Below are 25923 nucleotides of genomic sequence, written 5' to 3'. Positions count from 1 at the left end.
ATCCGTTGAATGTGGAGGCTGGTTGAAAATGTTGGAGTTTGGAAATCAGATGAAGGTGAGGGTGCTGGAAATGCACAGCAGGTAAATCAAAAGAGAAATGCCGCTTCAATATTGTTGCTTAGTTACTTCAAATTCCGCGAGATGGGCAGCACCTCTGAGAATATTCTCTAAACAGTATCCAGCACAGAATGGTACATCCCACCACCCGTGCTGAATACAGACACAGCTACACACTAATTGCAGGTACAAATAAACCTCCACATAACGGGTATGGGTAAAGGTCCCCATACCGAGTAGAGGTAAGACCTCTCATATGTAATTACTATATACAAGGCCCGCTAATAGGTAGAGGCACAGCCCCTTCACCAATATCGAGAGCAGGAAAGACCCTCATTCTGAACATTAGCACAACTCTCCCATCTACACAACTCTCCCATCTATAAATGATGGTGTGGAGATGCCGGAGTTGGACTGGGGTGGACAAATGTAAGAAGTCACACAACACCAGGTTATAGTCCAACATCTATAAATGAGTAACGTAAGCCCTCTGCATTGCCTGTGCTGAATATAGGTAAAGTCCTGGACAAGTCTCTTACATGACCTACAGGTAAATTCCTTTGCTCAAGTCTCTGGAGTTGGACTTGAACCCACATCCTTCTGGCTCAGAGGTGAGAGTGCTACTACTGAGCCAAGGCTGACAGTGTATCTAGATTTCTAAAACGCCTTTAGAAAGGAGTCTCCCATGTGACATTTAATTAAAATCAGTGGTTATTGAAGGCAAGGCATGGACGTGAATTAGTACCAAGTTAAAGGGAAGGAGGCAAAGGGTAAACAGTATGTAGAGCCAAGGTGAAATTTTGTTCAGCTCTGACCAAAAAGTCCCTAGTCTTCAATTTTATCTCCCTCTGCGTCTACTCAATCAGGCTGAATCATACAATGAACAACCTTGGTGTCCTATTTGACCCAGAGCTGAGCTCCAAATGCCATATCCTATCCATCACCAAGACTTTCTACCTCTGCAACATCATCTGCCTCTATTATCATCTCTCACCCAAGCCTTCATCACCTCCAGGCTCAATTCTCCAACACTCTTCTCAGCAGCCTCCCAATCTACCTCTACATAAACTCTCAACTCGTCCAAAACCTCTCAAACATCCTATCCTAAACAAAGTTCCGCTTCCCTAACATCCCTGGGGGTGATTTTATCAATGGGGACGTGATGGAGGCGGGACTGCTGCTTGTCAGGTTTTAGTCCCATCTCCATCGACGCCCAGCCAACCCACGCTATTTTCCCTTGATTGACCTAGTTAAGCCCGCCCAGCGGGCTTAGCAGACCAATTAAGGGAAAGCCGGTGACAGAGAACGTCAACGTATGACATTATCAGTCAAAAATTTTTGACAGATGAATTGTCATCATTTGACAGCTTTGAGAAGCTGTCAAACACTGACAATCTCTGTTCTTTGACGAGTCCTTGTGCTCAAGACTCACCAAACCGCTTTCCTGAGCAGAAATCGGAGAATACAGCAGCCATTCTGTCATCTCTGCCGTGGAGATGAGGCAGCTCCGCAGCCTAACGGGATGAAGCCTGGAGGAAGAAGCAAAGGTAAGTAATCTTATTAAAACACTCTACACTCACCTCACACACTTACCTCTCCACACTTGCACTCATCACTCACCTGCACACCGGACATTTCGGCCTCTCCGACCCCCGCAGAGCCTCACTGACCCTGGCGAGGTTTGGAACCGTCAGGAAGCCCACACTTTAGGGCTCAAAATAGGGATTAGCCAAAAAACTGCCCGTTAACAGGCAGTTAATTGGCACTAATCCCCTTCCCACCACGAGGTGACAGGATCCGGCACGGGTACCCGCCTCCTGGGAAGATGGCATGGAGACAGGATGGGTACCCGCTCCCAGATTCTGCCATTTTCCCGGCAGTTCCACCTCCATACCCGCCTCCCCAGGGTTGGGAAAATCGCCTCGCCCGTCTTTGCCAGACCCCACTGGTTCCCCATTCACAATACACAGATCTTTAAATCCTCATCATCATTTACAAATCTATCCATTGCTTCGCACCACCCACTCCAACATCCTTCAGCAGGGTTGTATGCGTTCCTGCACCATCCGTTATACAGGTAGACTATCCTTTATCCGAAAACCTTGGGACCAGCCGTGTTTCGGTTTTCGGATTTCAGAAGGTATTACGGGGCAGCACCCCGTAAGCCACCACTTTCGGTTTTCAGAGGTTTTCTGTTTTCGGAAGTGCGGATAAAGGCTGGTACACTATCCCTTATCCGAAAGGGTGGGGGTCGGGAGAAAAGAATATCGGACAGGCCGCTGCAGCTATCGGACGGGCCGCTGTATTGTTGGGTTCACTCTCCCGGTATACCTCCTTCACACTGCCCGGCTCGGCCTGCAATCTCCTACCCAGGAGGGAACTCAGTGACCCTCTGCCCTGCTCAGCGTAAGTCGTGCGCCACTCTGGTCATGTCGTGCGCACGACTTACGCTGAACGAAAAACTTTCGGTTTTTAGAGGGTTTCGGTTTTCGGAAGTTCGGATAAAGGATAGTCTACCTGTATTCAGAATTTCCCACTCTCACTGTTGCACCTTACTTGCACAGCCTTCAGCTATTCTTGCCTTGCACTCTAAGCATTTCCCTACACACATTCACCTTGTTACCTTTCACTCCACCCTCAAAAACCTCTTCAACTACACTTTCAGTCATCTCCCTGAAATTTTCAATAACCACTCAACATCAGTTCTCACCCCTTTTGCGTTTTTTACTAAATAAATGCAAGTTGTTGTAATGGGGAGCTATGGAGTGGAGTGCCTCAGGGATCTGTGCTGGGACATCTTACACATCGTAAATTGGATTCACAATCTCTGTTCAAGGTGGTTAAATTTGCACATGACATCAAATCTTGGAGGGGGGCGGGGCAAGAGAAGGGGACTGTGGAATCAGAGGAAGTCAACAAGATCTTATGAAAAAAGCTTGACAAAGTATGCAGCTGGGCTGATTAGAGGCAAATTAAGTTCAATAATACACGTGCAAGGTACTACATATATTGGAAGGAAAAGGTAGGACGCACATGTACTCCAATGGGATTAAGAACATAAGAAATAGGAGCAGGAGTAGGCCAATCGGCCCCTCGAGCCTGCTCCACCATTCAATAAGATCATGGCTGATCTGATCCTAACCTCAAATCTTCTATCACTCTCCATCCCACCCGAACCCATGTGATCTCCCGGGAGAGGCGAAAAACCAGATAAAAACCCAATGGCCAATTTGGGAGAAAAAATCTGGGAAATTCCTCTCCAACCCATCTAGAAACTCGTCCAGATCACTGTCCCTATGTTTTCTACAGTACTTACATTCTGTAAAGGCGATCTCCACCCCAGCCAGGAACAGGAATAAAACCATCTCCTGAAATCTAACAATTAGAACACAAGATGTAGGAGCAGAACCAGGCTACACGGCCCCTGGGCCCGCTCCACTACCCACAGGGCCATGGCCATTCCGAACCTAGACTCATGTCCAATTTCCTGCCCGCTCCCCGTAACCCTTAATTCCCTTTACTTCTAGGAAACTATCTATTTCTGTTTTAAATTTATTTAATGATGTAGCTTCCACAGCTTTCTGGGGCAGCAAATGCCACAAACCTACCACCATCTCTGAGTGAAGAAGTTTCTCCTCATCTCAGTTTTGAAAGAGCAGCCCCTTATTCTAAGATTATGCCCCCTAGTTCTAGTTTCACCCTTCATTGGGAACATCCTCACTGCATCCACCCGATCAAGCCTCTTCACAATCTTATATGTTTCAATAAGATCGCCTCTCATTCTTCTGAACTCCAATGAGTAGAGTCCCAATCTACTCAACCTCTCCTCATATGACCACCCCCTCATCCCCGGGATTAACCGAGTGAACCTTCTTTGTACTGACTCGAGAGCAAGTATGTCTTTTCTTAAGTATGGACACCAAAACTGTATGCAGTATTCCAGGTGCGGTCTCACCAATACCTTGTACAACTGCAATTGTATTTGGGAGGTTGTTAAAAAAAACATAGCAAACAAGATCCTGGGGGTTATGTTGCCAAGTCAGTCGAATTCAAATCTCCAGAAACTGACAAGAGCTCTGGCTAAGTAGTACAGGAAACTCTCGATTTACCGGCACCCAAACAACCGGAAATCTCGGTTAACTGGCAAAATTCAGGAGTAGGTTCAGTTAAGTTTTTCTTCATATTAGTGGCTGTTTCTTGATTCTTGGCTGTGTAATCGGGGGTTCCTGCACTTGTTGCTAAGCAACAGGGACGCTTGGTCTGTGGCCGGGCTTCTTGCACCTGCTGCTAAGCAACAGGGAAGCCTGGATTTGTTGCTGTGTACGGAGCTCTCGTACCTTTTAACTATAACTCTCTGTAATCCGGACTTTTTGATAAACCGGCACCACGCCGGTCCTGTCGGTGCTGGATAACAAAAAGAGTTTCCTGTATCTGGAATAGTGCATGCAGTTCTGTTCACTGCATCATAAGAGGTGGTGCAGAGCAAAGCAGCGAGGTTGATGCTTTGTGTCAGAGGGATGAGCCAAGCCTCTTCAGCCTCAAAATGATGCAGCGCAATCAGGCTTCAGGCTTCAACAGAATAAAGTAAAATCAGAACAGTACTTTCAGATATTCTGAGGCAGGAGGGCAAAGCGATAGAATCAGATGGTAATGGGCCAAGCCCATACGGCCATCTTAATCTTGTGATACAACACGTTACTCATAAATCTTCACTACTGGCACCAACAAAATCTAATTTGCATCAGTCTGATCCAACTACACATCCTTTAAATTTTCTGTGTGTTCAAACAGTGACTACAGGGTGGCATTCATAATGGAGGGAAATGGCTTCAGGCCAAAAACTACTGCCTGCCCAGTAATTATATTGCTTGCTGCAGCATGCATCAGCACATACCCAATAGCATATGTGCAGGGAAAAGATTGAATCAGCAAGATAGTTTACCAGTGAAATATCAAAACAATAATTATCTTTACATTTCAAGCTTAAACTGCCTTATTTTATTCAACATATAAAATAAATCTTTGATGGATTTAGATAAGAGGCACAGTCTTACTGGTATGTGTAAGAATTATTTCAGGAAGGTACTTTTTATTGGACACACCATTCCTTGACCAAAAGGCAGGCATTTTCCCTCTGGGCTCTGCTAAAGCCACTTTTCAACCACTTCCCTGGAATTCCATGAGTGCGGCCTAAAATGACTGCCTTCCCGTGGAAGAAAATGCCTAACTTTTACTGGCTCTCTCTTGATGACCAAGTTCAAGAACTCTGTGTGGGAAACTGTAGGCACAAACCACATTAATCGACAGAGTGACAAGCTTTCAGCATATGCCACATCATCGAATACTTTTTAATCTTCTATCAAACTGAAGACTAATTATAATTTTAAAAAATTACCAACACATCCGTTCTAATGCAATATTTTACTTGGCCATTTCTCAGTTCATTAAACAAAGTTGTCCAGAAACACCTCAGCAAAGTTGTCACAAGGCGTATACCCTTAGGATTTAACCGTCAGAAACCATGGATCACATAGAAGAAAAAAAAATAACTTGCATTTATATAGCATCTTCTTGTCTTCAGGATGTCCCAAGTGGCTCACCAATTATGATTACTTTTGAATTGCAATCACTGTTGTTCTGGAGGAAAAAGCAGCGGCCAATTTGTACACAAGGTCCCAAAGCCAACAAGATGAATTGAATCTGTTTTTCATGGTGTCAGTTGAGGGGGGAATTTTGGCCAGGGTACCGGGAGAATTCAGCTCCTCTTTGAATAGTGCCATGGGTTCTTTTATGTCCACCTGAACAGGCAGATGGAGCCTTGTTTTAAGGTCTCATCTGAATGCCAATACAGGAAACTTTCGATTAACCGGCACCTAAATAACCGGAAATGTCGGTTAACCAGCAAAATTCAGGAGTAGGTTCAGGTAACTTTTATTACTTGCCTTCCTCCATGTGTTGCTGTGCAAGGATGTGGCTGCAGCTGTTGCTAAGCTACAGAGACGCTTGCAACTTGTGGCCATTGTTTTGAAGCTGTTGGGTTTGTTGCTTTATACGGAGCTCTCAGCTCCATATATTTTACTATAGCGTTCGGTTATCCGGAATTTTTGATGAACCAGCACCACGTCGGTCCCGTCCGTGCCGGATAAAAAAAAGTTTCCTGTATAGCATGCCCTCAGTACTGCACCAATTCTAGACTCCTTTGCATCCCTCTTCTCTCAGCTCCACATTCGGCTGCAGAGCCGTCAGCTGTTGTGGCCCCACACTCTGAAACACTCTCACTAAGTCCTTGCCTGGTTATCTCCCTTGCCTCCTTCGAAACCTCCTCAAAACATACCTCCTCTGCCACCTAGAAGGACAAGGGCATCAGGCACATGGGAACACCACCACCTCCAAGTTCCCCTCCAAGTCACACACCAGCCTGACTTGGAAATATATCACCGATCCTTCATCGTCGCTGGGTCAAAATCCTGGAACTCCCTCCCTAACAGCACTGTGGGAGTGCCTTCACCACATGGACTACAGCGGTTCACGAAGGCGGCTCACCACCACCTTATCAAGGGCAGCTAGGGATGGGCAATAAATGCTGGCCTTGCCACCGACGCCCACTTCCCGTGAATGAGTAACAAAAAAATCCTTCTCCTTTCATTTCTCAGTTCTGATTATTTTTGCCTCTGAAATACTTTGGGATGTTTTGTTAGAGATGCTATACAATTGCAAGTTGCTGTTGAAATGTCAGTCTAAATTTTGCACAAGTTCTAGAGTCAAGAGTGCTACCAACTAAGCCACGGTGACACTTAAGTGGGTAAAAAAGTGAGAAATAAAGGGATTAGAAAATGTACCAATCGGGTTCAAATGAATGACAAAGCAATCTGGGAGAGTTGTGTGCCTGTGTCATGCACAGCTACATAAGAACAGGGTAAGTTACCAAGTGCTAACAATCCATAATTATACTACCAATTATGTTTCTATATCTAGAAGAATGCGCTGTTTTACTGGCCCTTCAATCAGAGACAAGCCTCGTTACAATCCTCAAGATTCTAATGAGGAACAAAAAGACTGCAAGGGATTTATCTTAGTTATAAAAGACTTTGAAATGCTTTTTTGCAAACCCAGCTGTATCTAAATTGCTATTGTAATGCAATGTGGCAACTTACAGTTTAAAATTCTGATGCTGTAATAATCACAAGGCACTAAAGTAGAGGTTTGCAAAGGCACAAGTATACAATTGTACAGTTACAGAAAACAAATCTCGTTTTGTGAATCGGAGACCACCAAGGAAGGAATGATCAACTCAAAACTCGACTATATACTATGTGACAAAAGCGATTACTTTTTGTCTATGATGGATTCATTATTTTCTGGTCACGACATGTGGGATTAAATTCAGATACAGGAAACTCGATTTACCGGCACCCAAACAACCGGAAATCTCGGTTAACCGGCAAAATTCAGGAGTAGGTTCAGTTAAGTTTTTCTTCATATTAGTGGCCGTTTCTTGATTCTTGGCTGTGTAATCGGGGGTTTCTGCACTTGTTGCTAAGCAACAGGGACGCTTGGTCTGTGGCCGGGCTTCTTGCACCTGTTGCTAAGCAACAGGGAAGCCTGGATTTGTTACTGTGTATGGAGCTCTCGTACCTTTTAACTATAACTCTGTAATCCGGACTTTTTAATAAACCGGCACCACGCCGGTCCCGGATAAAAAAGTTTCCTGTACATGGTGTATTTTTCAAACTGCAGAATGTACATTATAGTCTGGGATGCAAAATGGCCCCTTGAGATGCATTAGTCCCAAGAAGCATTTTTGATATCTTTAATTTAGGTGACATTCCATACAATTTGGTCAGCTTGACATGCCAATCGAGTACAGACCGACAGAGAAATGTCTAAACAATGGCTGCTGTATTGGTCCGGCCAAACACCATTTGGAAACCTGTGAATGGCTGACCATCTAATGCAGTTAAAAGTAGTGCAGTTTTTAATTAAAAGCAGAAAATGCTGGAAACACTCAGCAGGTTAGGCAGTATCTGTGGAGAGAGGAAGGTAGGGTTAACGTTTCAGGTCTCATGACGCTTAATCAGAATTGGTTCTCGCTACCACATGAAATGGTTGAGGCGAATAGCACAGATGCATTTAAGGGGAACACAGATAAGTACATAATGGAGAAAGGAATGTTGCTGGGCGAGATGAAGCAGGGTGGGAGAAGGCTCAGGTGGAGCATAAACATCGGCATGGACCTTTGGGCCGAATGGCCTGTTTCTATGCTGTAAATTCTATACAAGACCTGAAACGTTAACCTTCCTCTCTCCATAGATGCTGCTTAACCTGCTGACTGCTTCCAGCATTTTCTGTTTATATTTCAGATTTCCAGCTTTTTGTTTTAGTTTTTAATTCCTTCTTTTTTTTTTTTTTTATACAGGATATCTTCCAAGAGGTTGCAGACTATATAATGGCTGAATTGCTGCATCACCACTTAAAAAGTTAGTAAGCATGAACCAAGGATCAATCTTTTGTTGAGGGCTTGCACACGAGAAATGATTGTAGTTTTGACATTTAGGGGAGTAAAGTTCGTATTACTGCAAATGAACTAATTGTACGACTATTGCTCATTTACCTGTTTAATGGTCAATAAATCTGTGTTGGTTTATAGCCTAAGCCACAGTCCAATAGTGTTTATTTCTTCTATATATAACAGGAAACGCTGGAAAAACTCAGCAGGCCAGGCAGCATCGGTGGAGAGAGAAACAAAGTTAACGTTTCAGGTCAATGACCTTTCGCCAGAACTGGAAAAAAAGCAGGAAATGGAAAGCAAGTTTGGGGGCTGGGAAAAGGGGGAGGGGATGAAAAAACAAAAGGGAAGGTCAGTGATAGGATAGACAGCAGGAGAGATTAAGACACACAGCAGGAGAGATTAAGGCACATTGAGAGACAATAAGAGATATTCAAGGCAAGGGGAGGTGGAAATGGGACAGGTTAAGGAACAAAGGATGGCTCGAGATGGGGTGAGAATTGCGCTGGCAGAATGAAGGACAGCTGAAGGGAGGGAAGAAAAAACAAAACGTGTGGATAAAAAAAAGAAAATATATATATATATATATATATATATATATGTGATAGGAGCCGAGGTTATGATCTGAAATTGTTGAACTCTATGTTGAGTCCAGAGGGCTGTAGAGTGCCTAATCGAAAGATGCGGTGCTGTTCCTTGAGCTTACACTGAGCATCTGTGGAACAATGCAAGAGGCTGAGGACGGTGAGGTCTGAATGGGAATGGGGCGGTGAATTAAAGTGACAGGCCACCGGAAGCTCGGGGCCCCCCTTACGGACTGAATGGAGGTGTTCCGCAAAGCGGTCACCCAATCTGCATTTGGTCTCCCCAAAGTAGAGGAAACCACATCGTGAGCAGCGAATACAGTGTACTAAATTGCAAGTAGTACAAGTAAATAGCTGTTTCACCTGGAAGGGGTGTTTGGGGCCCTGGACTGTGGGAAGGGGGGAGGTATAAGGGCATGTGTTGCATCTCCTGCGCTTGCACGGGAAGGTGCCGGGCGACGGGGAAGGGGTGCTGGGGGTGGTAGAGGAGTGGACTAGGGTGTCGCGGAGGGAGCAGTCCCTACGGAATGCTGAAAGGGGAGGTGACGGGAAGATGAGTTTGGTGGTGGGATCGCACTGGAGGTGGCGGAAATGGCGGAGGATGATCCGTTGAATGTGGAGGCTGGTGGGGTGAAAGGTGAGGACAAGGGGAACTCTATTGTGGTTCCGGGAGGGAGGGGCAGAGGTGAGGGCAGAAGTACGGGAGATAGAACGGACACGGTCGAGGGCTGTGTCAACCACAGTAGAGGGGAATCCTCGGTTGAGAAAAAAGGAAGACATGTCGGAAGCACTGGTATGGAAGGTGGCATCGTCGGAGCAGGTGCGGCAGAGACGGAGAAACTGGGAGAATGGAATAGAGTTCTTACAGGAGGCGGGGTGGGAGGAAGTGTAGTCCAGGTAGCTGTGGGAATCAGTGGGCTTGCAGTGAATGTTGGTCAATAACCTATCCCCAGAGATGGAGACGGAGAAGTCGAGGAAGCGAAGGGAAGAGTCAGAGATGGGCCATGTGAAAGTGAGGGAAGGGTGGAAATTGGAAGCAAAGTGAATGAAATTGTCTAGTTCAGGGCGAGAGCAGAAGACGGCACCGATACAGTCATCAATATACCGGAAAAAGAGGTGAGGGAGGGGACCCGAGTAGGACTGGAACAAAGAGTGTTCCACATATCCCACGAAAAGGCAGGCATAGCTAGGACCCATGCGGGTAACCACAGCAACACCTTTGATTTGGAGGAAATGAGTGGAGTCAAAGGAGAAGTTGTTCAATGTGAGAACAAGTTCAGCCAGGCGGAGGAGGGTGGTGCTGGATGGGGACTGGTTGGGCCTCTGTTCAAGGAAGAAGTGGAGCGTCCTGAAGCCAGCCTGATGGGGGATGGAGGTGTCGAGGGATTGTACGTCCAGTGAAAAGGAGGCGGTTGGGGCCGGGAAACTGGAAACTGTTAAAATGGCAGAGGGCGTCGGAAGAGTCGCGAATGTAGGTGGGAAGAAACTGGACAAGGGGAGAAAAAAGAGTCGAGATAGGAAGAGAGAAGTTCCGTGGGGCAAGTACAGGCTGAAACGATGGGTCTACCAGGGCAGTCCTGTTTGTGGATCTTGGGAAGGAGGTAGAAGCGAGCTGTGTGGGGTTGGGGAACTGTGAGGTTGGCGGCCGTGGTGGGGAAGATCTCCAGAGGAGATGAGGTCAGTGACAGTCTTGGAAACGGTGGTTTGATGTTCGGTAGTGGGGTCATGGTCCAGGTGGAGGTTGGAGGTGGTGTCGGAGAGTTGGCGTTCAGCTTCCGCTAGGTAGAGGTCGGTTCGCCAAACAACAGCACCACCCTTGTCAGCGGGTTTAATGACAATGTCAGGGTTGGATCTAAGAGAATAGAGTGCTGCAAGTTCAGAGGGAGGTAGGTTGGAGTGAGTGAGGGGAGCAGAGAAATGGGGACGGCCGATGTCACGGCGGCAGTTTGCAATGAAACGATCTAGAGAGGGTAAGAGGCCAGAGGGAGGGGTCCAGGTAGAACGAGAATTCTGAAAGCGGGAGAAAGGGTCAGCCGTGCGGGGGGAAGACTCCTGGGCAGAGAAGTGGGCACGGAGACGAAGGCGTCGGAAAAAGAGCTCAGCATCGTGCCGAGCTCAAAATTCATTGAGGTGGGGGTGTAAGGGGATGAAGCTCAGGCCTTTGCTGAGGACTGATTGTTCGTTGTCAGAGAGGGGAAGGTCAGAAGGGATAGTGAAAATGCGGCAGGGGGTGAGATTGGGAGAGGGGGGCGGGTCAGAGGAAAGTGAAGGGGAAGAAGGTTACGGAGGGGCGTTGGTGTTCAAGAGTTGATGAAGCTTGGGATCCTTGACATCAGAAAGGAAGGAAAAAAGTTTTTTGTTGAAGCGTCGGATGAGTCGAAGGATGAAATGGAACTGTGGACCCGGACAGCTTTGAGATAGAGTGCGTCGGTGCTGCTGAAGAGAGAGGTCGAGAGTGTTCGTGTGGTGCCGCATGGCGTTGAGCGTGGATCTCAAGATGCGGCGAGAGCAGTAGTTCAAGGAACGATGAATATCTTGAAGATATTTGTAATCCTGAGTGGATCCGAAACACGAAGGGTGGAAGTTTAGTTGGAATCCACGTGGAATAAGTCGGAACTGGAGACAGTTGCTGAGGAAAGAGATGTGGCTGCGAAACCGAGTCTTGGCAGATACCTGATCAAACACGAGAAGGGAAACTGAAAGCAATGAAGATGAACAAGGTTGAACAGACAAACGGAAATCCCGTCGAAGAGAAGAACAGAATTTCTTCAAGGTGGGCATTCCTAAAAGAGAGGTGGCAGTAAACCAAACACTAATACGATAGCAAAATACTGCGGATGCTGGAAATCCGAAATAACAACAGGAAACGCTGGAAAAACTCAGCAGGCCAGGCAGCATCGGTGGAGAGAGAAACAGAGTTAACGTTTCCGGTCGATGACCTTTCGTCAGAACTGGAAAAAAAGCAGGAAATGGAAAGCAAGTTTGGGGGCTGGGAAAGGGGGAGGGGATGAAAGAATAAAAGGGAAGGTCAGTGATAGGATAGAAAGCAGGAGAGATTAAGAGACATTATGAGATATTCAAGGCAAGGGGAAGTGGAAATGGGACAGGTTAAGGAACAAAGGATGGCTCTAGATGGGGTGTGAATTGCGCCGGCAGAATGAAGGACAGCAGAAAAAACAAAACGTGTGGGTAAAAAAAAAGAAAATATATATATATGTGATAGGGGCCGAGGTTATGATCTGAAATTGTTGAACTCTATGTTGAGTCCAGAGGGCTGTAGAGTGCCTAATCAAAAGATGAGGTGCTGTTCCTCGAGTTTACGTTGAGCTTCCGTGGAACAATGCAAGAGGCCGAGGACGGTGAGGTCGGAGTGGGAATGGGGCGGTGAATTAAAGTGACAGGCCACCGGGAGCTCGGGATCCCCCTTACGGACTGAACGGAGGTGTTCTGCAAAGTGGTCACCCAATCTGCGTTTGGTCTCCCCAATGTAGAGGAGACCACATTGTGAGCAGCGAATACAGTATACTAAATTGCAAGAAGTACAAGTAAATCGCTGTTTCACCTGTTTATTCTTCTGCCTTGCCAAAGTTGAGGAGATCACATGGTGGCACACAACATATTCGAGTAAACCGGAACGTAGTGCAAGGGTTCGCTTTTCGAGCCCTGGATCTTGCTATTTTTACCTAAATATTGGGCACGTAAAGGCATGCTCTGGATCATAGGAAAAACTAGATCCGCTTAAGAGAGTGGCCAGTGATGCTGAATCCGAGACGACTACCTAGTGCAAAACATTACAAAAAATTAATCCACAAAGACAAATCTACCAAAATTTCAGTTACATTCAGATTGGAAACATTTCTAACTAATTCCTCTAACAAAATGTATTTGTTTTGGCCATCAAAATCTTTCAAACAAATTTGCCACTAAACTTTTTCTTCTGACTGTGCAATACCCTATCTGCTAAAAAATTAATGCCACTCTTTGGCCAGGGCTCATTGTCTAACCTTTAGCAGCACCTTCCAAACCCACGACCTCCACCACCTAGGTGGTCAAGGGCAGCAGATGCATGCAAACACCATCACCTCCAAAGCACACACCATCCCGACTTGGACATATAATCGTTGTTCCTTCATCGTTGTCAGGTTAAAATCTTGGAAGTCCCTACCCAAGAGCATCGAGAGTGTGCCTTCACCACACGGACTGCAGCGGTTCAAGGCGACGGCTCATCGCCACCTTCGCAAGTGCAACTAGGATTGGTCAATAAATGCCGGCCTTGCCAGCAACACATCATGGGAATGAATTTTGTTTTAAATACACCCTGTGGGAAAGTATGCAACTAGTTTTGTATGCCCAAGTAATGTCCATTTCATTGCCTCTTTTTTTAATGTTCGATCTTTAGAGTTCAATGCAACCTCAGCAGTTGTTTACAGTGCTTTTAAGATTGTTCAGTATGCGAGGAAACTAGCGAAAGAGAAACATTTTGAGTTAAATTAACATTTTTAGCCAACCACATGTGGTATATGGCACTCAGGCTTAGAAAAGATGGATTTTTAAAAACTGGTTTATAACACACCTTCGTGGGTAAATTTTAAAGTTTGGTATTTCAGCAAATTGATAGAATATTTTAAATATACCACATTACTTCGAGAAAATCTGGTTATACAACTCTAAATACTTTAAAATAATCAGGGATATGTTTCAAATGTTTTGTGGATGTCCTGATTAACTTGTCATCTAGATAGAGGCATATTTGAAAGCCTGACTACCTCAGAATAACTGCACCATCAAAGAACACCTTGAACCAGTGTAGCAAAGGAAAGGTTACATGATTACTCGAAACATGATTTTCATGAAGGTAGGAGTCCATCCTTCTCTTGTAACAAGAAATGCATCATGAGCTAAAACAAAAGGGGCAGAGAGACTGCCCAGGAGACTTTGGAAAAAATTTAAATTCCTGTCTTTCCAATCTCCATGCACAATAGGATGTTGCTCAATGGGGAGTGGCTTGCGACAATGAAACCAAGGAGAATATCTGTAGTGAAATCCCAAAATAGAACACTCATCTCCCCAGTCTTTCCTTTCTTCTACAATCTTCAGGCTTTTAAAACCAGCTACCCAATCAATTCCTCCTGATTTATGTTGCCTTCTCTCTTACTCGTTTCAACCATGATGGTGTTCTGCATTATGAACCTCAACTATTTATCTTGGTTTTGGAGGGGGGAAAAAAGATCTTTTACCTCTTTCATTTTGCTTCAAATGGTTGCAAAACACAGTAGTTAATATCACATTCAGGATAGACGAACATCTGATCCTTCCTGCATCCCATGCCTTTAGGCAAAGTGCTCATCTTTTACCAATCAATTTTTCAAAATATATTTATATACTGATCAGTAGAACACCATGACCTGACGTCCATATGCTCTACTTTGTAACCAGTGTTGACACTGAACTATTGCCAAAACATTACTCTTTTCAATAGACTGCTGGCACCTCTAGAGTAATGTGTATATAAATCAACTTTTACCCAGCATTAGAACAGCTTTTTTATTTATAAAGTGCCATCATTTTACATGAAAAAATTCTTATAGGTATGTGTAGGATTTGGGAACAAAGCACCAAACTATATACAAAAAAACCACAGCAGTAAGACAATCACATGATTGTTCAAATACCTCTTGGTCAGAGCCTATCTCATCGGAGCAGATTTTGTCACCAAGATAACGAGATCTTTGCAACATTAATCCTTCAGTAGGAATGGATAAGTCCTCTCAGCGTCCAGATGCAATATTGTAGGAGTCTTACAATGGAAAATGTCAGTTTGGAAACCTAAAGCTTTCAAATGTACAGATTTATTCATGGCTAAAATGGCCTACCTCAAAAATATTTACCAGTTATAATAACCCTGGTCCGTCAATAAAACAGTTTAACAAAGTACAAAGGCTTATGAGGGATGTAAAACTGCCCCAATAAAGCCATTGATAAATGATGGTGATATTTCCCTCCAATTATTTTTGTACGGTGGTAAGGTGGGCCCCTGGATTTGTGTTCTTTCTAAATTAGATTATTCAGCAAAAATGTTTGACAGCAATAATTCACATTGTGAACGAGGCACAACAATATTTTTTAAAAATTACTTAAGAACAAAGTGGTAAAACAGAATTGATATTTATTTCCTAATCCAATTTAGAAAGAGCTTAAGCGTGGATGTCAGTATTACAAAACAATTGAGGAAAGTATTGGCACGGTTTGAAGTTAGATCTTTCTAGGGAGGTTTTACATTCCTAGTAATCTCATTTACTTTGTTAAACTGTTTTACCGAGTCAGGATTAAAAAAAACTTCAAACTGCTACAAATAACTAGTAAAATAAAATGACCACATTGCTTTGGAGTGTTTTTGATACGCAGTCCTTAGCTTTTAACTTCATATAAAATAGTCAGTATGCAAAATATACAAACCAGAACATTTAAAATTCTGTTCTACAGACTAACATTTCTGAGTGCTGATTACACCCAAGAAACATTTTCAGATAGGCTGATCATGTCTGGAGAAAGAGTGAGTGTGCAATACACATAATTTGTTAAAATATTTCCACTATTCTATGGTATATAGGATCATAAAATGATACAGCATGGAAGGAGGCCATTTGGCCCATCATGCTGGTGCCGGCTCTTTGGTAGAGCTATCCAATTAATCCCACTCCTCTGCTCTTTCCCCATAGCCCTGTAAAGTTTTCCCCTTCGAGTATTTGTCCCATTCTCTTTTGAATGTTACTGTTTCCACCATCCTTCCAGACAGTGCATTCCAGATTAAGATCGAGACATATTAATGAAATAGGACAAAAAAATACACTAAACTCTTTGTCGTGACACTTTGATGACTGATTTACTGTCAGATCTGTGGTGAAGCTCATAGTGACCTTATGGTGCCACTGAACAGAGTTCAATGGTCACTCAAAGATTGATGAACTAGCGCAGAGCTCTTTCAGAAAGCTGGTTCTAATGCCTCAAAATCCACAGTTATACATGATGAGGTCCACTGACTGGATAAGTCAAATTCACCTTTTATTATAATTTCATTCCAGGATCTTCCCAATGCTTTGGGAGCACATTCCATAAATCTGTCGTTCCCCTTGAAAACAGAAAACCAGTAGCCTTACATATCATCAGTCACAGAAAGCATTTGGCAAAACGTAAAGTCTTTGTACCTTTTAAGTATTGGCCATTTTGCACATTCCCTCCTCCACCTAGTGTAGTCGATTCCCTCCCAGTTAACTCAGCTTGGGGAATCAGACACATATCCTCAAGGAAACTGGAACTTCTCCCTTATCCCACCTCAAGCATGTTCTTTCCAAACTTCCCAAATACAGCAACAGCCGCCATTTGGTCTAAAATATACTAGGCAGGTGCAGCTAAAAGATCATTATTTCGATAACGATATCTTATTTTCTGATTCACCAGTAAATCCCATTTACAACTGCAGGAAGGTTTGAAAACTGTGGGACATCCCACAAGTAAACCTACCACAGCTCTGCCAACTTATTTTAATCAGGCACATTGACGCAAACATTTTCTGTATTCCAATTTCTATTCTGCATTTCAGGTTTGTGCACATCACATACCGTTCTCCCAACCAAACAGGTGACCTCCGTGCAGGCAGCAGCCAATGCCACTCTGCAACCAACCACCAGGAGGTACGCGAGCACAATCTTGGAAAACTCATCCACTATTTACCTTCACCCTTCACTCTAAAGAAGCACTTAGCAGACCGAGAGAGATTGGGAACTCGCTGCATGTGAAATTTAAGCCCCTTGGCATGGTACGCCGAAATGCCAATACATTATCCCCTCAGACATTTTAAAAAATGTTCTTTGCTTCTGAATTAGAACAGCACTAACAAATTGCTCACATTTTGCAAATAATACAACTGCTGCTACAGTATTTACACACTATTATGTGACTAAGCAATCATTAATGAGAAGGTGTGGATTGAGCAGCAGTAAGGAAAAGTCACAATACAGCCGCCTGTCTGAACTAATTATTTGACATAGAAAAACCATACTTCACTTATTTGTTTGCAGACTTCATTGAAGTTTTTAATGTCACCAAGGGCGCAGTGAAATTTACTTTCATCATTGTTCATGTGTTTCAGGAAATCTACCACAGTATGATTAAGCCTCTGCACTATGCATGTACATTAATCAGCACAATACTAAAACCATTAAAGCTGCATTATTGCAGTGAGCAGGCCAAGGTGGTCCTAGGCTTGATACCCATCAATGTTGAATTAGCTTATCTTGGGTGAGTAGCATATGGGGCAATACAACTGGTTTCCACACTGTTGTGTTAGGAAGGGCAAAATAGGCCAGGTTTTCCTGCTCTGAATCACCATCAAGTAACCACTGCTGCATGTGTGGAATACGGAAGGGGAGGGGAGAAAGAGATCATCTGTGAAGCAACCAAATGTTGAATAATCGGTTGTTACTCACAGCCGAGGCTCTCGTGAATAATGGCCAATTGGGCGAGGGAGCGCAAGGAGCCCACTACTTCAGGATAGGAAGAACATGTGAGGAAAACAAACACCTTTTAAAAAATGGACTTAACTGAACTAAACATCTGGTTCACGCCAAATACTATTTTTTTTAAAAAAAGGTTCTCTACAGTTTATTTTGTACACTTCCTTTCCAGAACCAAGACACCAGTCATAATATAATGCTCAACGGTTCCTCTCCGGCCTATGTGTGGTTGGTAGGCAACACATCAAACCAGTAATATAGAGCTTTGTGAAGGTTGTGAAATTGTTATATACACAAGTACATCTCTACATAATTCTTGTAAAGGGTGGACATCTTTACAAAAAAAGGAACTCAATTTCTGAGGCCTCATTTATATATTTCCTGAGGTCTCATTTATATATTTCCTATATCAAACAAAGTGGGAAATGATTCATTCCTGAGTCTTTACATAAGTGTTTCACGAGGGACACTCACAAAGAAAAACCCAGGACACGAATATTGCCATCACTGTCCAAATTATACAAGGGTGGGCGAGTGAAGTTGGGGTGGAGAGAAAGAAAGAAAGGGCTTGAAAAAATAAATCCCAAGTTACTTTGATGTTGATAATGTCACTTTCAAAAGCAATTTAAAATAAAACTGATAAATGAAATGGACTCTGCATGCCATTCTGTGAATTACAATATACTTGCCTCAGATATAGCTGAAGAAAAATGGTTGCAATTTTTGTGCATTAGATGATAGGCATTTCCTTTGTATTCCTTTCCAAGCTCCTCTACAATGCGCTCCACGTCATCCTCTGTAAAATCGGTGCTACCCATCACAACTGCTTCCCTGTGGACACAAACACAAACAGGTTAACTGAACTCAAACACGAAAGTAAAGAATGCTAATCTTCTGCAACAAATTCTATGACACTCAACTCCATTTATTTCATAAATCTTTTTTGGACTAATCTAGAGATTCTAACTGCCCTAAATTCCCCAGATGGTTCCCAAGTTATCTCCAAACCAGTCGAGCTTTCTCGGATTTAAAATAATCGGCCATGGTAGAAAGCAAACTATTCACATGCAAAAATGGTCCTTCCACATCTCATTCTAGCCAAGTGTGTACATATAACTTCAACAAGCACAGTGCAGAGCATTTTGCATCGTGCTTGCGTGTGCAATGACTGCTTGAGTAGTTTGTTTCTAAAATTTAATTTTGAAAGCTGCAATATCTGATGATTATTGTGACTGCATTCTAACCATACTCAGCTACCAAGAGCAATCACACCCTCATCGCAATCCTAAAAGTGTTTTTTCTTTAAATATTTTTCAAATGTTAAAAGTATGCATGTTAGTCCCAGTCATAGATATTATCAGATGCCGCAAATATATAGCACAATTTGCCAAACCCTGGTCACACATTATCCATTGTACAGGGATTATTTCAGAGCAGTAATTAAACATTGTAGCTTCCCTCCCCCTTTTACAGTCACAATTCTGGAGCTACTCAGATGGGAATAATTTTCACTTCAGGTCATTGTGGAGTATTAAACCCAAAAGGGGAAACAGGGATAAAAATACTGACAATGATTTGGTAAACACTACTTCAATTGAATTCAACCTCAAATGTTTCAGTTCAGTTTGCAGATGTCATTTGTGAACATATCTTGAACTTGGGGCTAATTTGAGAATCATTCTACCAGTGCGAACCACAGAGTTTCTACTTAACAAACATAATTCATCCAGACAAGGGCAAGTACAACTTGTACCAGACAAGGTTTCTGAGACCAAGAGAGACCAAGAGACTGAATAACACGGAGGATGATGAGCTCCTGCCTTGGACTTCAATTTGGAATTAATGTTTGATTATTGCATTATTTTCTAGGGCTGGGTATTATTTTAGAGCACTGATTTGTAGAAGCTAGATATTGTCACTGGGTCAATGTCCTGGAACTCCCCACATAACACAATCTTGGGCGCACCGCCATCACAAGAACTGCCGCGGTTCAAGGAGACCACTTTCTCAGGGCGGTTAGGGATGGGCAATAAATGTAGTTTTGCCAGCGTTGCCCATATCCTGGCAACAAATGAAAACATTCTACAGACATCATCCCTATCCTCGTCAAGCTCCACAATGCTTCAATTTGAAGACCCCTATCTTCATCTTCAAATCCCTCCATTACCTCATTCCACCCCATCTTCAGCTATTCCAGCACACACTCTTTCATCCTCTGATCCCAGATTACCAGTTGCGCCCCGACCCCTCCAACGCAGGCTGATATTTTGGTCCCCACAGCTCTGCCCTCTGAAATTCTCTCAGAAAGTCACTTTGCCTTGATACCTCTCTTTTGTTACGAGGACCAAAGAACACAACATCTTTAGCTACGGAGAAACAAATTGGTGCTATGGCATGGGTCGAGGCTTTATACAGAGGGCATTGCCCATCTGCTACTTCACTGACATTTTTATGTGCGTGCTTTGCACATGGTTTTCCCCAGAACCCATCAAGCCAGCTTTACTCCTTAATTAAGCATCCGTCACACTCATAGAAGAATGGATCATTTCAATTATCTTTCAAAAGTATCAGAAATGAAATAATCTTGCCTACATTACTTACTTAAATTTGAATGTATCTCCCAGTTCTGTTGAGTCTCCAGGACTGATCTCGAATATTCCTGAAAATGGATAGGGATGGCCACCATAGGCAAACTCTGCAGAAAATGAAGAGCTTTTAGTAAGAGATTTAGCTTTAACCTACATTTTGCTATGCAACAACATTGATCTAAACTTATCAAATCAGCATTCCCTATAATTACTTTGTTACAGTTTAAAGCACTTAGCTGCAGCACAAATTGTAAACAAAGACCATTTTGAGCTATGAAATGAGAACGTTTATCAACTCTCGACAATTTGTGTTTCTATACTTCTTACACTTGGGGTTTCTCAATTACAATGACCCGGAATTTGTGGTCAGCAGCGAAGCAAAGACGTATGCCGTTGGCCCCGAAGAAAGCTGCCCACAAAGATCTCGCGATCTCTGTGGTGAGAAGTTTGCCTTTTTCGACGTGCAAGTGATTTCACTGGAAGATAATGGGGTTCCCTTAGAGCGCTCTGCTGTGACGTCAACAAGCTGTTTAGGCAGCCGATCACAACGCAGAATTCTCACAAACCGGGAACCAGGAAGTGAAGAAGTTGTTTTTATTCAGGCTTTAAATTTTTTTTTTTTTTTTTTTTTTTTTTTTTTTTTTTTTTTTTTTTTTACACAGAGCAAAACAAAGATTGGGGCTCTCATGTGGGGAAAAGGTAAACCTGAAATAAATATGAACAAACATTTAAAAAATATTTTTAAAAATGTTTTTAAGTTTCCTACATTTTTTAAAATTATTTATCGTAATGGAGAAAGTTGACACTCCACAAAATTAAAATTAGTTATTTCAGGGCCAGAACGTTTGTTTGCAAGTCAATGCGCTGTTAAAACCCCACTTATACCTAATCCAACAAGGCTTAATTTTTAACAGCGATATTACCGTGGAGAAGTTGAAGTTTGTGTCAATTTCACGGATTTCACCGATTGCCAGCTATGGGGGCAGGCCACGGCGCAGCCAGTGTCGGAGCAGTGAATGACTGACCGCAACTTCAGGATTCCACGATTAGATGCGCAAGCGCTACTTTCTGAAGTTGCGGTCAGTTTCAAATGGGTAATAACAGCAAATGCTGTTAGTTCGCTGTTATTACCCACCGCAAATTCCGGGCCAACATCTTTGCATTATAATGTAGAATGAGGCTAAATTAAAATCAACATTTGGGGGGGGGGGGGGGGGGGGGGAAAAGAGATAAAAGCTGGGGTATAGATTGCCTTAGAGTGCTCTTCTGTGAACTTCAAATTCAACTGTTAAATTAAGTCTTGATTTTGAATATCAACGTCCTCAAGGATTTTTTTTCTCCTCCCAGGAAGGAGAGAGACTGAACAGTAGACCAGTGGTGAGTGGGAAACAGAGCAGGCAGGGACAATCCCAGAACCAAACTCCCAGGAGGCATTACAAAGCAGCAATGACAACAGTCATGTAGAAATCCATACCCAGCACCGTTCCACAATCTATGAGGTAATGCAGGATAAAACATACGGTAGAGTTGACTTGCAGCAAGCTGGGGTAGGGGAATACAATGCTAACCACAAACTTCATCGACAACTGCAACCATGTGACTAAAGGAATGTCTAACAGAAATTTATTGGCCCAAAAATTTGGGTCAAGGGCTTCCCGCGGGTGCAAGCCCCAGACCTGCACTTACCGAGCGTGCCGGCCGTTGAGCTGTGGGCCCGAGTGGGATTCCGATCCTGGGCCTCCTCCAACTGCCGGCGCGCAGTGCTTGCGTATCCCAGGGGCGCAGTTAGTTCGATGCGTCCCCTGGGATCACGTGGGCCATGGAGAGCCAGTGGTAGCAGGGAATGCTTTATTCATAAGTTTGACAGGAAGACCTGTCAAACCTATAAATACTATAAGCCCCAAAACATCACTAAATCTTCAAATAATTTTTTTTTAAAACATCACATTTTTAAAATAACTATAAATTACATGAAATAACTTTTAAACAGTAATTTAAATTTTTGAAAAAATTACATTTTCTAACGGGGCTAAAAATAAACTTACCTTTCTTTAAAGTATTTAAAAATAATAAACCTGTGGAAAAAATGTTTTCATTTTAATTAATTCACCACTTACCTTGTTAAAAGCAGGCCTTGCGCCTGCTTTTTAAAAGTGTAACTGCTGGAGACTTACCCTCCCGGAGAAACCTGCAAAAAAAACAGCCGACGTACGCGTTCCACCTGTCAACCCCTTCTTTCAGGGGAACGGAAGTGCCGGTTTCCCGTGCATGCACGAAACCGGCACTTTCGTTGGGCCTACGCGCGAGTACCCCGTGCGTACTCACGCGTTGGGACACGAATTTCTGTGGCATTAAAAAAATGATCAGATACTCACATTTTGATCCAAATACAAAGTAAATAATTTAGTATAAATTATGGAATTTATATATTTTTTTAATCCTCACCTCTGCCATACACTTCAATGCCTGAGTGGAAGACCCCAATTCCCAGCGATGAGGTGTATTCATTAATCCAGTACTAGAGAAGAAAAACAAGCAAAAAGATTCAGAGAAATTATACATATCAGTTAACGACAGCTCAAATTTGGGACAAACAATTCCTAATCTCAGAAGTACTTCACAAAGATCAACACGACGATTCACTATGCGTCACTAAGACATAGTTCAGTTGTACATGTAGTTAATCTGTTCACCAAGTGCCCATAAAGCAAACAGTGTATTAACAGGATACAGCATAAAAGATAGACTGTAACAGGAGAAAACCAATCTAGCATAGAAGAAAATGCGACTACATTCTCCACATTATCGTATAATTTGTAGCCTGAGAGTTGTTGACATTGTCTGAAAAGGAGATCGACTTCTGTCCAATGAGACAACACTTTCATGAAAAAGTGCTCGCCAAAACTTCTGTTTGAGGAGGAAGAGTCATGCATTATTTTTCATCTTGGTTGAAAGGATAAATAGAACAGTTGGGGAGAAGTTAAATTAGAAAAGTGGGGATAGGGGAAAAGAAACAATAGTCAGGAAGGAATCATAGAAAAAATAGCAACAACAACAACTTGTATTTATATAGTGCCTTTAACAACAACTTGTATTTATATAGCGCCTTTAACGTAGTAAAACGTCCCAAGGCGCTGCACAGGAGTGTTAAAAGACAAAAAATGTGACACCGAGCCACATAAGGATAAATTAGGGCAGGTGACCAAAAGCTTGGTCAAAGAGGTAGGTTTTAAGGAGCGTCTTCAAGGAGGAAAGAGAGGTAGCGAGGTGGCGAGGTTTAGGCAGGGAATTCCAGAGCTTAGGGCCGAGGCAACACAAGGCACGGCCACCAATGGTGGAGCGATTATAATCAGGGATGCTCAAGAGGGCAGAATTAGAGGAGCGCAGATATCTCGGGGTGGGGGGGTTGTGGGGCTGAAGGAGATTACAGAGATAGGGAGGGGTGAGGCCATGGAGGGATCTGAAAACAAGAATGAGAATTTTGAAATTGAGGCATTGTTTAACCGGGAGCCAATGTAGGTCAGCGAGCACAGGGGTGATGGGTGAACGGGATTGGTGCGAGTTAGGACACGGGCAGCCAAGTTTTGGATCACCTCAAGTTTACGTAGGGTAGAATGTGGGAGGCCAGCCAGGAGTGCGTTGGAAAAGTCAAGTCTAGGAGGTTACCAAGGCATGGATGAGGGTTTCAGCAGCGGATGAGCTGAGGCAAGGGCGGAGACAGGCGATGTTATGGAGGTGGAAACAGGCGTTCTTTGTTATGCTGCGGATATGTGGTCGGAAGCTCATTTCGGGGTCAAATATGACACCAAGTTTGCGAAGTGTGGTTCTGCCTCAGACAAGATGTTAGGGAGAGGGATGGAGTCAGTGGCTAGGGAACAGAATTTGTGGCGGGGACTGAAAACAATGGCTTTGGTCTTCCTAGTATTTAATTGGAGAAAATTTCTGCTCATCCAGAACTGGATGTCGGACAAGCAGTCTGACAATTTAGAGACCGTGGAGGGGTCGAGAGAAGTGGTAGTGAGGTAGAGCTGAGTGTCGTCAGCATACATTTGGAAACTAATGCTGTGTTTTTGGATGATGTCGCCAAGGGGCAACATGTAGAGAAACAGGAGGGGGCCAAGGATAGATCCTTGGGGGACCCCAGAGGTAATGATGCGGGAGCAGGAAGAGAAGCCGTTGCATGTGATTTTCTAGTTACGATTAGATAGCTAAGAATGGAAACAGGCGAGTGCAGTCGCACCCAGCTGGACGACGTTGGAGAAGGATGGAGTGGTCAACCATGTCAAAGGCTGCAGGCAAGTCAAGAAGCATGCTGAGGGATAGTTTACCTTTGTCACAGTCACAAAGGACGTCATTTGTGACTTTGATGAGAGCCATTCCAGTACTGTGGCAAGGGCGGAAACCTGAATGGAGGGATTTAAACATGGAATTACGGGAAAGATGGGCACGGATTTGGGAAGCGACAACACGTTCAAGGAATTGAGAGGTTGGAGATGGGGCGGTAGTTTGCATGGATAGAGGGGTCAAGGGTTGGTTTTTTTGAGAGGGGTGATGATGGAAGATTTGAGGGGAGAGAACCATTAACAATGCCAGCTAACATGGGAGCCAGAAAAGAATGTTGGGTGGTCAGCAGTTTGGTGGGAATGGGGTCGAGGGAGCAGGAAATGGATCTCACAGACAAGATGAGCATGGAGAGGTCATGAGGGGAGATCGGAGAGAAACTGGAGAAAGATGCGAGTTCAGGGCTAGGGCGGGGGGGCCCTTAGAGGAAATTTTGCACGGTGGGCTAGGAGAAGGAAGGGAAGTGGCAGAGGCAGCTGAACGGATGGTCTCAATCTTAGAGAAAAAGAAGTCCTCACACTTGTTGTTGGAGGTGAGGGTGGAGGAGAGAGGGGTTTAAGAACATGGTTAGCAGTGGAGCTGAGCTTAATCTTTGCATTCCAGAATGATTCTGGAAAAGTGAGTAATTTTGGCAGACGAGAGCAGGACCCGATAATGCTTTATGTGGTCCAGCCAGATCTGGCGGTGAATGGCTAAACCAGTTGTCCGCCATATCCGTTCAAGTCTGCGTCCCTTGGGCTTAAGGGAGTGGAGATGAGGGCCGTACCAGGGGGAGCAGCCAGGTTGAGAGAGTAATTGTTTTAATAGGGACTAGGGGATCAAAGGTGGTGGTGAGGGTGTGGTTGAGCAGATTGGTAGCTGCAGAAATGTCGTGGTGAATGGAGGGCCAAAGGCTAGGCAGTTGGGATTTCATAAGTACAGCTGTAAGAGAGATGGGAAGAGAGTTTTTTTCCCAGGGGTGGACACAGAACACAGAAGGAAGTAGGGTTTTGGGGTGAGGGGTGGGGGGGAAGGGGCAGGGTGAAAGGGGGATGTGGGTGGAGAGCGATACGAGGAAATGGTCAGAGATGGCCTTGTCTGCGATTGACACGATGGGAGTAGCGAGGCCACGAGAGATGGGAAGGTCAAGGGGGTGGCCGCGAATATGGGTTGGGGAGTTTACATAGAGGGAGAGATTAAGGGAGGATAGGAGGCTAGTGAACTCAGAGGGGAGAGAGAGAGCATGATGAATTGAGATGGAGGTTGAAATCACCAAGGATGAGAAGTCGTTTGGTGCAGAGGCTGAGGGAGGAGAGCAGTGAAGATACCTCGGTAATAACATTTTTATGGCACTT

The 25923-nt window shown here is 43.9% G+C and overlaps 1 protein-coding gene and 1 long non-coding RNA gene across 2 annotated transcripts in view; both read right to left on the bottom strand.

Annotated features, from left to right (window-relative positions):
- LOC147120939 (uncharacterized) overlaps positions 1-12810 on the bottom strand; it is a 156059-nt gene extending 143249 nt beyond the window's left edge. The window contains exon 1 of the mRNA XM_085979778.1: positions 12710-12810. The gene's annotated coding sequence lies outside the window, so the exon portion shown is untranslated. The remainder of the gene's footprint in view (positions 1-12709) is intronic.
- Positions 12811-12932: 122 nt separating this feature from the next.
- Positions 12933-18367, bottom strand: LOC147120938 (uncharacterized). Its single transcript, XR_015075912.1, has 3 exons — positions 18350-18367; positions 16207-16276; positions 12933-14979 (listed from the first exon to the last, which is right to left on the bottom strand). It is a non-coding gene; the product is annotated as an uncharacterized LOC147120938 (long non-coding RNA).
- Between the last annotated feature and the right edge of the window lie 7556 nt (positions 18368-25923).

Source organism: Somniosus microcephalus, chromosome 3 (genome assembly GCF_052327205.1).
Source record: "Somniosus microcephalus isolate GS21.2 chromosome 3, FLI_Smic_1.0, whole genome shotgun sequence".
NCBI classification, from domain to species: domain Eukaryota; kingdom Metazoa; phylum Chordata; class Chondrichthyes; order Squaliformes; family Somniosidae; genus Somniosus; species Somniosus microcephalus.
Note: the sequence above shows the minus strand (reverse complement) of the source record. Positions and strands in the feature narration are given on the sequence as shown.